Here is a 16,211-nt window from a genome sequence, read left to right as displayed (position 1 = left end):
AGCACTTTAAATTCAGTGAATTACAGTTGAAGTGTAGTCACTGTTGTTATGTAGGCAAACATGGTAGCAAATTTGCAAACTGCAAAATCCCACCAAGAACAATGAGATGAATGAACAGTTAATCTGCTTTTTTGGTAGAGTTGGGTGAAGGGGGAGATGCAGGCCATGACTTTAGGAGAACTCCCTGCTCTTCTATCAACAATACCATGGAATCATTTACATCTACCTAAGCAAGTAGATGAGGCCTCAGTTTGTCTCATCTGAAAAACAATTTATTAGACAATGCAGCTGTCCTCCAGTACTGCACTAAGTGTGAGCCTAGATCATGAGCTCAAGTTCTGGAGTAGGGCGGGAATCATTGTCAACACTCATACAGTGAACGATTTCTTCTACATCACAGTTCCTGGTCAGCAACACTAATCAGAGACTTCCATGGGTTTATAAAGCACACACACAGAACGTGGTGCTTCAGAAAAATCCTGGCATCCATCAAGGCAACAAGAATTTCACACTAGTACGATAGCAAAATACTGCAGATGCTGGAAATCCAAAATAACAACAGAAAATGGTGGAAAAACTCAGCAGGCCAGGCAACATCCGTGGAGAGAAATTAGAATTGATGTTTCGGGTCTAACCCTTTTTCAAAACTGGAAAGGAAATAAAATAGATCGAAGGCAGGGCTGCGATAGAACAAAAGAAGTAAAAGAGGTATTCAAAACCAGACGAGATGGTAATAGGACAGTGGAGACAAAAGACGGCTCAGATTAGATGTGAAGTGTACTGGCAGGATGAGAGACAGCTGCCATGTGGGAGAGAGAAAAAAAGAAGGAAAGGGGGGGGGGGGGAAGGGAACACCCAAAACAAAGGGGTGGAAAAAAAAAGTAAAAATGTAATAGGGGCCGAGGTTATGATCTGAAATTGTTGAACTTGATATCGAGTCCAGAAGGCTCTCCACGGATGTTGCCTGGCCTACTGAGTTTTTCCAGCATTTTCTGCTGTTATTAAGAATTTCACACTTCCCTATTCACAGATAGAAACCTTAATTTTGGATGAAAGGACTCAGGCCTAGAAATTTGATACGATCATAACCTCGGCCCCTATTACATTTTTACTTTTTTTTTTCCACCCCTTTGTTTTGGGTCTTCCCTCCCCCCCCTTTCCTTTTTTCCTCTCTCTCTCTCCCACATGGCAGCTGTCTCTCATCCTGCCAGTACACTTCACACCTAATCTGAGCCGTCTTTTGTCTCCACTGTCCTATTACCATCTCATTTGGTTTTGAATACCTCTTTACTTCTTTTGTTCTATCGCAGCCCTGACTTCGATCTATTTTATTTCCTTTCCAGTTTTGAAAAAGGGTTAGACCCGAAACGTCAACTCTAATTTCTCTCCACGGATGTTGCCTGGCCTGCTGAGTTTTTCCAGCATTTTCTGTTGTTAAGAATTTCACACTTCCCTATTCACAGATAGAAACCTTAATTTTGGATGAAAGGACTCCGGCCTAGAAATTTGATAAGACCCGAAGACAGGCGGGGGCACCACCCAGTGCTATTTGCCTGCGCCTCTTCCAAGTGGTGCAGCCAGCACACAAACTTCATGCTGCCTGCTCATTAACATGATTGCAGTGCTGATCTCCATGCTAAATGAGCTGCTGATTGGGGGGGTGGGGGGGGGGACAATATTGAGTGGTGTCTACTGGGCAATGAAGTTTGGCCTAGGGTCTCTCCACTACTTAAGGGGGAGGTGCTTTGTTGCAGAGGCACCTCATTGTCAGATTAGGAGGAGGAATGGCGCAACAGGGAAGAGAGAGCGAGACAGTTCTCAGATGCTGCACGGGAGGCCTTGGTCCTGGGGGTAGAACGACAACGGGCTGTCCTTCACCCACAGAGGGGCAAGAGACCATCAAAGGTCATCAGCAGAAGGATTTTGGAGGAGAGCGCACAGTCTGTCACGGCAACGAGTGTTGTCCCTATGACATGGATCCAGTGCCGAATAAAGTTTAATGATCTCACACGCTGGGCAAGGTGAGTGAAGGTTTCAGCAAATGCAATATCCCACCATCTGCACCACAAGCCTCACACACTGCTCAATGCATCACACCCCCATCACTCACCTACCAACAACTTCTAGCTATCACCACTCATACCTCACAATCATCGCTTCACTTCACCCTCACACACTTACCACTGCTGCAGCACACACCCACATCTCACATACACCGATAGCTATTCAATCATGGCAGATGCATCACACCACACTCACTGACACACTTTCTTTTCTCTTATAGGCAAAGATGGCACACAGAGAGCAACAACAGATGGGAGGCGGCCAAGCCAGGATTGACACCCTGAAGGACCTCGAGGAATACATGTTTCAAATTATTGGAGGGGCAGTGACAGAATCCATGGCGAGCGGAGAAGTTGAAACCATTGCTGATGATGATGGTATGGTCATACCTAATGCTTCTAACATTCCATTTCCCCCTCATCCCACAATATCTTCTAACTTACAAGCTGCTGGTGGCGTATGCATGGATATTTTGCTTTCTGCCCCCGCTCCCCTCACCAGAACCCGACCCTTGTGCCTTTCTGCTTTCACATACCCAAGAACTGCCACCAGCACAGCCTGTCCCTCAACATTTTGAACAAACTGATGGAGGAGAAGAAGAGGAGACAACGGCCCTGCATCTGACTCTTGTAGACACCAGCTCAGTACTGACTGTACTTTAGAGGGTATTATAGAGGTGGGATCTGCACGTGGTGAGACATTGGGCATGAGTGAGCCAGGCCAAGGGGAAAGGGTAGCTCAGGTTCCAGCTCCCCGGAGGGAGAGCTCGCGCACGAGTTCTAACATAGAAGATAGGAGCAGGAGTAGGCCATTCGGCCCCTCGAGCCTGCTCCACCATTCAATGCGATCATGGCTGATCATCCAAATTTAGTACCCTGTCCCTGCTTTCTCCCCATATCCCTTGATCCCTTTAGCCTTAAGAAATATATCCAACTCCTTCTTGAATATATTTAATGAATTGGCCTCTACTGCCTTCTGTGGTAGAGAATTCCACAGGTTCACCACTCTCTGAGTGAAGAAATTCCTCCTCATCTCTGTCCTAAATGGCTTACCCCTTATCCTTAGACTGTTTCCACTGGTTCTGGACTCCCCGACCATCAGGAACATCCTTCCTGCATCTAGTCTGTCTAGTCCTGTTAGAATTTTATGTTTCAATGAGATCCCCTCTCATTCTTCTAAACTCCAGCGAGTACAAGCCCAATCGACCCAATCTCTCCTCATATGTCATTCCTGCCATCCCAGGTATCAGCCTGGTGAATCTTCGCTGCACTCCTTCTATGGCAAGAACATCCTTCCTCAGATAAGGCGACCAAAACTGCACACAATACTCAAGATGTGGTCTCACCAAGGCCCTGTACAACTGCAGCAAAACATCCTTGTTCCTGTACTCAAACCCTCTCGCTACGAAGGCCAACATACCATTTGCCTGCTGCACCTGCATGTTTACCTTCAGCGACTGGTGCATAAGGACACCCAGGTCTCGTTGCACTTCCCCTTCTCCCAATCTATTGCCACTCAGATAATAATCTGCCTTCTTGTTTTTGACACCAAAGTGGATAACTTTCCATTTATCCACATCATATTGCATCTGCCATGCTTCTGCCCAATCACCTAACCTGTCCAAATCATACTGGAGTTTCTCGGCATCCTCCTCACAGCACACACGCCCACCCAGCTTTGTGTCGTCTGCAAACTTGGAGATATTACATCTAGTTCCCTCGTCCAGATCATTAATATATATTGTGAATAGCTGGGGTCCAAGGACCTATCCCTGCGGTACCCCAATAGTCACTGCCTTCCACTCGGAAAAGACCCGTTTATTCCAACTCTTTGCTTTCTGTCTGCCAACCAGTTCTCTATCCAAGTCAATACCTTGCCCCCAATCCCATGTGCCTTAACTTTACACGCTAATCTCTTATGTGGGACCTTGTCGAAAGCCTTTTGAAAGTCCAAATACACCACATCCACAGGTTCTCCCTCATCTATTTTACCAGTTACATCCTCAAAAAATTCCAGTAGATTAGTCAAGCACGATTTGCCTTTTGTAAATCCATGTTGACTTTGTCCAATCCTGTCACTGTTTTCCAAGTGCTCTGCTATTACATCTTTTATAATGGACTCTAGCATTTTCCCCACTACCGATGTCAGGCTTACCGGTCTGTAATTTCCCGTTTTCGAACAGTGGGGTAACATTAGCTACCCGCCAATCCATGGGTACTTTTCCAGAGTCTATTGAATTTTGGAAGATGGCCAGCAATGCATCCACTATTTCGAGGGCCACTTCCTTAAGTACCCTAGGATGTAGATTATCAGGCCCTGGGGATTTATCGGCCTTAAATCCCGTCAATTTCTCTAACACTGAGTTCTGCTCCACAGGACTCAGACGATGACCTTGATGAGGCAGCCTTCAGAAGAAATGCCATGGGCATGCACATGGAAATGCTAGGCACAATGGCAAGCGGGCCAGAGAGCATTTGTCAGTGTCAAGGAGCATGGAAGAGTCCAGCTCCAACATTGCACAGGGCTTTGAGCCCACGATTTCCTGGATGGAAATGATGGACAACTCCAGGAGATACCTTGTGGACCCACAGATGATGCTGGGTGTGATGGGTGATCTATCAGCTTCCACTGCAGCACAGGCGGAAGTGGCCCAATGTCTCACTGCTGCAGTGGAAGTTCAGACTGCTACCATCATCACTGGGTTTGAGTCTCGAAAGGGGCTTGCAAGATGTTGCAGCAAGCCAGCAATTTGTCCTCCAACAGATTGCTAGGAAAGCTGAGGTGCCGCACCGGGGGAGTGGCAGTGGGTCTATGGAGCAAGAACCTGCTGTCCTCTCTTAGTACGAATGCTGTCATCCTCCCACCAATGCCACTCCGCCCAGGGCGAACTTGCTGCTGCCCATCAGCCAGCTGCCCAGACTGCTGCCGCCCATGCAGATGTGGTGCAGTCTACAGCCGGGCCTTCTAGGTCCAGAGCTGGTCGAGGTCATCCCCACTGAAAGTTAGCAGCATTCCACCAGCCATGCCGCAGCCATTGGGTCCCGCAGACCCTGGTGGCAACCCTCGCCTCTGAGTCAGAAGGTTGTGGGTTCAAGTCCCACTCCAGAGACTTGAACACAAAAATCTAGGCTGACACTCCAGTGCAGTACTGAGGGAGTGCTGCACTGTCGGAGGTGCCGTCTTTCGGATGAGACGTTAAACTGAGACCCCCATTTGACCTCTCAAGTGGATGTGAAAGATCCTATGGCAGTATTTCGAAGAGCAGCAGGGGAGTTATCCCTGGTGTCCTAGCCAATATTTATCCCTCAATCAACATCACTAAAACAGATTATCTGGTCATTATCACATTGCTGTTCATGGGAGCTTGCTGTGCACAAATTGGCTACCGTGTTTCCTACATTACAACAGTGACTACACTTTAAAAAAAAAAGTACTTCATTGGCTGTAAAGCGCTTTGGGACATCCGATGGTCGTGAAAGGCGCTATATAAATGCAAGTCTTTCTTTTTTCAAAACCACATGCACACTCGTCCTACTTCTCTCTGTTTTGAGAGAAGACAATGAAGTCCCTGGAGTAGAGAGCCTCTGTGACCTCCCGGATACAGCAATGGATGGCGAATTGCGAGATGTTATCTAGGTCTCCTGCTGTAGACTGGCAGGATCTGCTGGCGAAAAAATTGAGGGCCACGGTGACCTTGAGGGCCACTGGGAGAGTCGTGGTCCCCTGCTCTGAGGCTGCAGGTGGTGACCATCTCCTTCATGAAGTGGAGCCTCCCAATACACTGCTTCTGGCTTAAGTGAAGGTAGGAGAAGTACTCTCAGAAGACCCTAGGTAGATAAGGCCTCCTGCTGAGAGCCCTCCTGGCCCTCCTCCCTCTATGAGCATCTTCTCTTCTTCGCTGCCTCCGCTCCATCTCCCTATGATACTCGAGCATGAGGGGGACTGCAAGTAGAGCCCCCATGACTGGGAGCAAGTGATTTGAGCAGAAGCCTTTAAATGAGAAGCAAGGCGTTCTCCACTTACAGCAACAACACTCCCTGTGACCTCAGCAACTTGAAACAAGTTTAGAAAGCGCCAAACAGTTGCAGAAACTTAGACAGAGCCAGTAGATGTCAGCTGCAAGTTGTTGATGATCTCTTTAAATAGGCCCGCTGGGGTCTCCTTCCTGCTGCTGTATGCTTAGTCAGCTGGTTGTGATTAGGAGAGGCGTTAAAAGGAGTGGCGATGTCGAAAATGGCAGATTCTGAGTGTTGCACACTCATTGACATCACGATCTGCCTAATCTAAATATCTGGAGCGAGCGCTGGCAATGGCAGCGCTGCCCACCTGCCCAAAATGGCACTGCAGCGGGACCCGCTGGAAGCGGGCGGAAGCAAATCAGCTGCCCTTTTGTCTTCAAAACGGGAATTAACAGATGGCGTTAAACCCCCAAATTTCTAGGCCTAGATTTTATGAAATAATTGTTATACTTTGAATTCATTCACAAATACAAACGCCCAGTGAAAAGAATAAAGCTAATTAAATCCTCAGATTTACCGTAACATCCAAAATAAGCCAAATCTGACAGATAATTACACTTTTGTAATTTCATTTATAATCACTTTAATTTTTCAATGTTTTCTACAATGTTTAGATTATTAAACTTTAGACACTCAAATATTCAGCAAAAACAAACACAAACAGTGATATTAGGCTTGCTCTTTATTCCCCTTAGAACACATTAATGACACAGCTGGCTAATGTGCACCAGGTGGCGGAAATCTGAAGTCTGACATTACTGTAATTCACAGCCTTTGTTTTGGTTGAATATTGATCAGCTTTTGTAGAATACAAACAAAATTGAACACAGAAGTAAATTAAATAATAAGTGCGTATGAGTAGCAAATAGTACTCGGACATTTTTAAATGCATGAACTGTTTGTCGGTCTGTTTCATAGATGAAAAGCCTAGTGGCTGATAGCTCAGCTATTCAAAAGGAAATCATAACAGAATTCTTTCCAACCATGGAACAAACCAGGTGAAATGCGAAGCTGTCAGTGAAGACTGATTGCTACAAATGTTTGGATCGTCAGCCAAAGAATTTATTTTATAACCAGCTACTGTGAAACTCAGCTGCACCTTAATTTGATACAAAAATACCTTTGGAAAAAATAAATTGGAATATTTTTGGCATCTTAAGTAAATGTTGCCAGTTTCTGCTACTGCTCAGAGTCTCACTGAACACGAGCACAGGTCATTGCTAAGTTATAACGCTATAGGGCCACTTCTGCGACCAATTACTTCTGACCAGTGAGGCTTCATGTTGGGATCAGAGCTTTGCAAAGTTTACTGTCTAGAGTCAGCAACAGATGCAAAACAAAGGTCTCTTTTGATAATATTCCCAAAGTACAACCTCAGAGGAACACCACCATGGCACCAGTCAACTTTTCCACTTCCCATACTTGTCACCCTTGAGATTTCCAATTTCTTGGCCTAAATTTTGCAGTGGTAAAGATGGCAAAACTGTCAGCGTTTGTGGTCATTACCCCTCTGAAACTGACAGCAACTTCAGGATTTAGCGCATGCGCAGATAAATGCCGAAATCATGAAGTTGTGGTCAGTCATTCACTGCTCTGCCACAGGTTGCGCTGTGGAACTCCCCAGAGCTAGCTATCAACTGAAATCACATACAAGGCCAAAAACTTCCCCTATTACGTTGGAATATTGCTGTTAACACCCCATCCCCCCCACCCCCAAAAAAGTTAAACCTTGTTGAGTGAGGTGTAACTGGGTTTTTAACGGCGTATTGACTGCTCAACAACCGACTGGCCCTGTAAAACTAATTTTAAATTTATGGAATGTCAAATTTCTCCATTAATATAATGAAGAATTAATTGTTTTTAAAATAATACTTTTTTAAAAAAAGTTTGAGATTTCAGCTTCTACCTTAATCCTATGTATATGTCCCAATCTTTATTTCTGCTGGGCACTGGAGATTCGCTTGATTTGGTGCCAGATTCAAAGGTCGGGAGAGCTGAAATCAATTCCACAGAGATCGCTAGATCTTTGTAGGTCGCTTTCTTCAAGGTCAGCGGCAAGTGCCCTCCCCTCCCCACAACCTGGCCAGGCAGTGGAGGAACACCAAGGAAACAGTGAAGATGAAGACACGCCGCCACTTGCTTTCATGCTCGCAGCCACCAGCTCAGATACTGACACTGCACATATCTTAGAGGATAGATTAGAGGTGGGATCTGCATGTGGTCAGATAGCAGGCACAAGTGCGCTGCAGCCAGGGCAGGGGGCAAAGATAGCGCAGGTGCTAGCTCGCTGGAGGATGAGGTTGCACAGGGTTCTGCTGCAGAGGACTCAGATGAGGACTTCGATGGGCCAGGCTACAGAAGAAGGCAGAGTTGACATGCGGCACCCGCAAAGCAACATTCATGCAGTCAATGGCATCCTGCACCATGGGGATGCCTGCTATCCTAGCAAACCCTTGTGCTTGCTCTGCCTGCTTGTCTCTGGCAAGAGAGAATGAAATTAAGTTAGCTCTCTTTCAATAGAGACCCCCAGTGACCTCCCTTATACAACAGTGGATGGCAAACTGTGAGATGTTGCAAATATCTCCAGCTCCAGCCTGGAAAGAGCCAGATGCATAAAAGTCCATAGCTACGGTCACCTTCACAGCCACTGGCAATGCGATCCTTGCCCTGCTGAGGTAGCAGTTGGCAGATTTCAGTGAGGACCTGCCACACCACTCCTGTAGACTTTTGAAACTTAAAACAACTATGGAAAACACCAAAAATGTGTAGAATTATAACAGCCAGAAGAAATCAACCAGCAACTAACCTGTAAATAGTTGATGATACCTTAAAATAGCGCTGGTGGGGGTCCTTCCTGCTGCTCAACGCGTGTTCAGCTGTGCGAGCTTAAGAGAGGGCATTGGCTGGAGCGTTGAGCTCCAAAATGGCAGCGTTGCTGGGTGATTGACGCCATGATCTGCCTACTCTGCATACTTCCGGTGGACATTCACTGCACGTGCGCCAACGCCTGCACCAAGTCACAAGTGTGCGCGTGCTACAGATGCCATTTTGCAGCTCTAAGGGCACTTGTGGCGCCCAAAAAATGGGCACTACCGAGCCCAATTTCTTACCCAGTGTTCCAAGACCATGCACACAATTCTGCTAGGACTAATGAGTTAGCGGGCTGCCCCCAGGTTTTCAGATGCCTCTCTGGAGGTCTTTCTGGAGGAGATTTAAGCAAGAAGGGTAGAAGGAGATATTGTTCCCCAGCACCCACAGGAGCATCCCCAGGGCCACAATTCAGCAGGCCTGGACAGAGGTGATGGAGGTGCTCAGTGGACCTGGTTTCAGTGCAGGATAAAGTTCAATGACCTTACAAGAACAGCAAGGGTGAGTACAGCTCTTTATCTCTCTCAACAGCAGCTCACAACACTCCTTTCACCCCCTACCCCAGCACTCTCAACAATCCCTCCCCTCTATCACATCATTCAGCACATAGTCACAAGGGCATACTGCAACACTTCTCTTTCTCATTGCAAGTGATCTCTTCCACACACCAACAGCATTCAGTTCTCGCATCTCAGCACTTGTACAACCACCAACTCCACCCAGCACTCCTTCCTTGCTTCACGTCACAAATTTGGCTTTACATTCTTCACATCCTCATTCCATCTTGCTTCTAATGTCCAGCTTCTCAGTGCCATCCTACCTTTTCTCCCTTTTCTCTAGGACTTTCTCATGAGCAAGAGCTTTGTGAACATGATGACTTGGAATGGGGCATTCCGTCTGAAAATGCACCGTCACGTGCTCAGTCCCTCCCAAGCACCAGCACTCCGCGAGGGTTAGATAGTGAGGCACAGTGGTCGGCACGTGAAACACCCAGCACTAGTGAGCAGGTACTTGTGGCAGGGACAGCCCAAAAGAGCTCTACGGATGGCAAGGTCACCTCCCAGCTCTTCTGCATAAGACAGAGATGAGGACTTCAAGGGCCCAGCCATTAAATAATCTCTGGATTATTGCCTGAATCACATGCAAATTGGCATTGAAGCAGACATATCAGGAGAATGAACACGTGGCTAAAGGGCTGGTGTGGGAAAGAGTGACTCCTTTTCATGGGACACTGGCACCAGTTCTGGGACAGGAAGGAGCTGTACCGATGGGACGGGCTCCACCTGAACCGGGATGGGACCCATGTCCTAGTGGAAAGGGTAAATAGGGAAGTAGCAAAGGCTTTAAACTAGTAAGATGGGGGGAGGGATGTACAAGGAATGTAACCAGCTAAATATAAACAAAACAGGAAAAGAGAGCACAGGAAAGAATAAAGTAAGGGAGGACATTCATAGCAAGGGAATAAATAGAGTTATAGAACAGAAGTCTAAAAAGATGGTTAAACATAAAGTGAGTTTTCAAAAGGCCTTCGATAAGGTACCCCATAATAGACTGATGAATTAACAACAGAAAATGCTGGAAAAACTCAGCAGGCCAGGCAACATCCGTGGAGAGAAAATAGAGTCAACGTTTCGGATCTAACCCTTTTTCAAAACTGGAAAGGAAATGAAATAGATCGAAAGGTAGGGCTGGGAGAGAACAAAAGAAGTGAAGAGACATTAAGAGGTATTCAAAACGAGACGAGATGGTGATAGGACTAGTGGAGACAAAAGACGGCTCTAGATTAGGTGTGAAATGTTCTGGCAGAATGAGAGACAGCTGCCATGTGGGAGAGGAAAAAAAAAGGGGGGGGGGGGGGAAGGGCCAAAACAAAGATGTGGATAAAATATAAGCAAAAATGTAAAGAGGGCCGAGGTTATGATTTGAAATTGTTAAACTCAATGTTGAGTCCGGAAGGCTGTAAAGTGCCTAATTGGAAGATGAGGTGCTGTTCCTCGAGCTTACGTTGAGCTTCCGTGGAACAATGCAAGAGCCCGAGTACAGTGAGGTCTGAGTGGGAATGGGGCGGTGAATTAACGTGACAGGCGACCGGAAGCTCGGGGTCCCCCTTACGGACTGAACAGAGGTGTTCCGCAAAGCGGTCACCCAATCTGCGTTTGGTCTCCCCAATGTAGAGGAGACCACATCGTGAGCAGCGAATACAGTATACTAGATTGCAAGAAGTACAAGTAAATCGCTGTTTCACCTGGAAGGGGTGTTTGGGGCCCTGGACAGTGGGAAGGGGGGAGGTATAAGGGCAGGTGTTGCATCTCCTGCGCTTGTACGGGAAGGTGATGATAGACTGATGAACAAGGTCAGAGAATGCGGAGTCAGGGGACAAGTAGCAGAATGGATTGCTGGCTGGCTTCAGGACAGAAAGCAGAAAGTAGGAGTAAAGGGTAGCACGGTGGCATAGTGGTTAGCACTGTTGCCTCACAGCGCCAGGGACCCGGGTTCGAATCCGGCCTCGGGCGACTGTCTGTGTGGAGTTTGCACATTCTCCCCGTGTTTGCGTGGGTTTTCTCCGGGTGCTCCGGTTTCCTCCCACAGTCCAAAAATGTGCGGGTTAGGTTGATTGGCTATGATAAATTGACCCTTAGTGTTAGGGGGATTAAATACATGGGGTTACGGGGATAGGGTGGGATATGTGTTGGTGTAGGGGTTACGGGGATCGGGTGGGATATGTGTCGGTGCAGGCTCGATGGGCCGAAATGGCCTCTATCTGCACTGTGGGGTTTCTGTGATTCACAGCTGCGGAAGGTGGGTAGCGGTGTTCCACAAGGATCAGTGCTGGGACCACTGCTTCTCACAACATTACATTAACGATTTACACTTAGGAGTCAAAAACACAATTTCTAAATGTGCGGATGACACCAAATTGGGGGGGGATAGTCAATACTGAGGAGGACTGCAACAAGTTATAGGAGGACATTAATAAACTTGCAGAATGGGCATATAATTAGCAAATTAAGTTCAACACAGATAAATGTGAGGTATTACATTTTGGTAGAAAGAATAGAGAGGTCACTTATCACTTGGAGGGTGTGAGTCTAGGTAGGGTGGAGGAACAAAGGGATTTAGGAGTACAAATATACAAATCGCTAAAAGTTGCGACACGGGTTAGCAAGGCCATAAAAAAAGCAAACCAAGCACTAGGGTTTATTGCTAGAGGGATAGAATTGAAAAGTAGGGAAGTTATGCTAAACCTGTATCAAACCTTGGTTAGACCACACTTAAGAGTACTGCGTATAGTTTTGGTCGCCATATTATAAAAAGGATATAGAGGCACTGCAGAGAAGATTTATAAGGATGATACCAGAAATGCGAGGGTATACATATCTGGAAAGGATGGACAGGCTGGGTCTCTTTTCTTTGAAAAAAGGCTGAGGGGTGACCTAATAGAGGTCTTTAAAATTATGAAAAACTTTGATAGAGTGGATAGAGAGAAAATGTTTCCACTTGTGGGGAAGAGCATAACTAGAGGCCATCAATATAAGATAGTCACCAAGAAATCCAATAGGGAATTCAGAGAAACTTCTTTACCCAAAGAGTGGTGAGAATGTGGAACTCACTACCACAGGGAGTGGTTGAAGCAAATAGTATGGATGCATTTATGGGGAGGCTAGACAAGCATATGAGGGAAAAGGAAATAGAGGGTTATGCTGAAAGATTTAGATGAGGAAAGATGGGAGGAGGCTCGTGCTGCGCATAAATGCCGGCATGGACTGGTTGGGCCGAATGGCCTGTTTCTGTGCTGTATAGCTTATGTAATCCTATGTAAAAGAAAACTGCTTGCCTCACGCAAACAATTATACCAGGTGTTGGAAAGCCTGCCAAGGAGTTTTATGGCTGAAAGTATGCAGGATTCTGTTTCCAGTCTGTTTGGTGCCATCTCGCATGGCCTGAGCACATATATAGTCTACAATGAACAGTGTGGCCACCTCCAAGGGTGCTGCAGCCGGGCCCTCACAAAGGGAGTCAGTGTCACCGACCTTTGCAGCTTTGGTGGAAGCTGCCAAACAGACTCTGGGCTCAAACCTGTGCTCCGCTTTGGAGATGCAGACGTCCCCCTTGCAGAGACAGATGTCCACCTTAGAGAGATTGATAGGGCAAATGGACAGGGGCTTTCAAGGAGTCACTTATCTTCTGCAGTCTGCCCTCCCGCAGATCAGTGGAAGTAATGAGCCACAGCTGTATAGGAGTGGCAGTGGCTCAATGGCAACAGTACATATTTCCCACACTCAGGATGTCAGCATGTCTGTTGCTTCACCATCCCGTCAACCATTACCCTCCATGGTCGGCAAGACTGCTGGGCCAGACTGCAGCCGGACCCTCACAAGCTTGAGCACCTAGAAGTCACCAGCCTCAAACATCTCAATGGTCTCCACAAGTGCAACGGTTACTTTCCACCAGCTGTGCTGAGGCCACTAGGGGAGCACCTGATATGAGTAGTATAGTTAGGAAACCTTATAACGCACCATGGGTTGAGACTTGGGTGAGAAATGAATAGAAGGCAATTATTGTGTTGGGAATTAAATTCATCACCTTTATCACACTTGGTACTTTGGCCTGCAATGTGGCCTTATAGCAGCTTCTGAGTATGCATTATCAGTAGGTCACTGATATAGAAGCGCGTTGAATGGTTTCACTGTTCTTTAATGCAGATTTAAAGGAGTGGTGAAGGATTTAATAAGGACGGTTAATGCAGAGGGGCTTTGTGCAAGTTTTCAGGGTAGGGGAATGAGAAGGTCCCTAGAATTGCTGAGCAATTAACTTATCCCTCACATCTCTGTTGCAAGGTGTTGAGGTGAGGGTTAGTGACGCAGCTCCAGCTTCTCTTCCTCCATCCAATTAAAACTGGCAATAATAATAACAATGATAAGCAGATAAAGTTTACTGAGTGTAAATATGGTGAAAAATACCAGAAAGCAGCAGTCCTGAAGCTGGAAACTCTCCTGGCAATCCAAATAGCACAAAGGTCCTGTGATCCAATTACCTGCAAGCTGGTGTCCCTTTAAATATGGCTTCAGTGGCTCTGAGGAACCAATCCTGCGAAGTTTTACTGGTGGATTGAGCACTGGATGAGACTTCTGCGATTTTGTATTAAAATGGTATCGGGGTCCTAATTGCGTCATCCAATACTGATTTACATGTATTCATGAGGCCCCTCGTCTGCCTCTGGCAGGAGCCTTGGCTGACTTACGGCACTGCACATTTAAGATAGCGGGAGGTGGGAGTGTGTCGCAAATGCAGCAGTAAGTACTGCACCTGGTAATTTACCCACCCACCCTGTTCTAATTGGGCTGGCAGGGTTAAATTGTAAGAAGTCACACAACACCAGGTTATAGTCCAACAGCTTTATTTGAAATCACAAGCTTTCGGAGCGCTGCTCCTTCTTCAGGTGAAGTGGAGAAATGCATAAAGACACAGCTTATATAGTCAGAGAATCATGTCAGATGTTTACAGGTAACCTTTCCAACTGTCATTTATCACACCTCGGCAGAGAGATAATCACAGCAGTCAAAGGTGTGAATGGTGTCCAAACAGGTCAGTCAGGGAAACATTACATCAAAGAACAATGAGGTGGGGTCACAAGGGGTCAAATATTGCAGATGCTGGGGTCTGTATGAAAAACAAAAAAAGACAAAAAACATTTTTTTTGGCTGGAAATCACAGCAGGTCCGGTCGCATCTGTGTAGAGAGAACAAGCCAATGTCGACTCGAGTCTCGAGACGTTGTCTACCTCATACGTTGCAGGAAAGGATGCCCCGGAGCATGGTACATCGGCGAGACCATGCAGACACTGCGACAACAGATGAACGGACACCGCACAACAATCACCAGGCAGGAGTGTTCCCTCCCAGTCGGGGAACACTTCAGCAGTCAAGGACATTCAGCCTCCGATCTTCGGGTAAGCATTCTCCAAGGCAGCCTTCGAGACACACGACAACGCAAAATTGTCGAGCAGAAACTGATAGCCAAGTTCCGCACCCATGAGGACGGCCTCAACCGAGATCTTGGGTTCATGTCACGCTACATGTAACCCCACCTGATGCAGGGTCATCCAGGCTCGAGTCGACATTGGCTTGTTCTCTCTACACAGATGCGACCGGACCTGCTGTGATTTCCAGCCAAAAAAAATGTTTTTTGTCTGTTTTTTTGTTTTTCATACAGACCCCAGCATCTGCAATATTTGACCCCTTGTGACCCCACCTCATTGTTCTTTGATGTAATGTTTCCCTGACTGACCTGTTTGGACACCATTCACACCTTTGACTGCTGTGATTATCTCTCTGCCGAGGTGTGATAAATGGCAGTTGGAAAGGTTACCTGTAAACATCTGACATGATTCTCTGACTATATAAGCTGTGTCTTTATGCATTTCTCCACTTCACCTGAAGAAGGAGCAGCGCTCCGAAAGCTTGTGATTTCAAATAAAGCTGTTGGACTATAACCTGGTGTTGTGTGACTTCTTACATTTGTCCACCCCAGTCCAACTCCGGCATCTCCACACCAGGGTTAAATTGGTCCTTACACATACTCCATTTACAGCTGCAGAGTTTATTTGCCAAGGGAAAAAAGGTCCTAATCTTTTGAGTTAAAATTGTCCTCATAAGTAGAATAAATTCTGTATTCTCCACTTCATCTGGATTATTATATAAATCCATACAAGTTCTGGATAAAAACCATGGCTTTATTATCCCAGAGCTAAAATCTCCTTCTCATGTCCATGACTGAGGTGGTATGTATTTTAAGTCAATCTCCTTGAACTCAATTCCTCCTTCCTGGTGACATGGTTTTCAAGACAGTTTCTATTCATTTGTGGAGGCTGCAGTAAATGCACCTCACTTAACTTACTGAGCATCAATGCGTTTCTACACATCAAATCTCTAGTTACAATAAATAACGTGCAAACTTAAAATGTGTGTATGTAAACTTAAAATGCATGTTGCCTATATTCATACACTTTTGAAAGTGATTTAAAAATTAACGTAAATTTATCTTCCTAATCATTTTAGCTGCCTCCACTAGAGATCAAGAACTCACCAGTGCAGAATCTCATGCTTGAGCCAGAACTCTAACTCCAGGGCATCACATGGACTGATTCCTGGGATGAGGGGATTGTCCTACGAGGAGAGATTGAGTAGACTAGGCCTATATTCCCTAGAGTTTAGAAGAATGAGGTGTGATCTAATTGAAACATATAAAATTCTTGAAGAG

At 46.2% G+C, this 16,211-nt stretch overlaps 1 protein-coding gene across 2 annotated transcripts in view; it reads right to left on the bottom strand.

Annotated features, from left to right (window-relative positions):
* skap2 (src kinase associated phosphoprotein 2) overlaps positions 1-16,211 on the bottom strand; it is a 380,245-nt gene that overhangs the window by 52,144 nt on the left and 311,890 nt on the right. The window lies entirely within an intron of this gene.

This window comes from Somniosus microcephalus, chromosome 5 (assembly GCF_052327205.1).
Source record: "Somniosus microcephalus isolate GS21.2 chromosome 5, FLI_Smic_1.0, whole genome shotgun sequence".
NCBI lineage: Eukaryota > Metazoa > Chordata > Chondrichthyes > Squaliformes > Somniosidae > Somniosus > Somniosus microcephalus.
The sequence above is the reverse complement of the archived record's forward strand: the minus strand, read 5'-3'. Positions and strand labels throughout refer to the sequence as shown.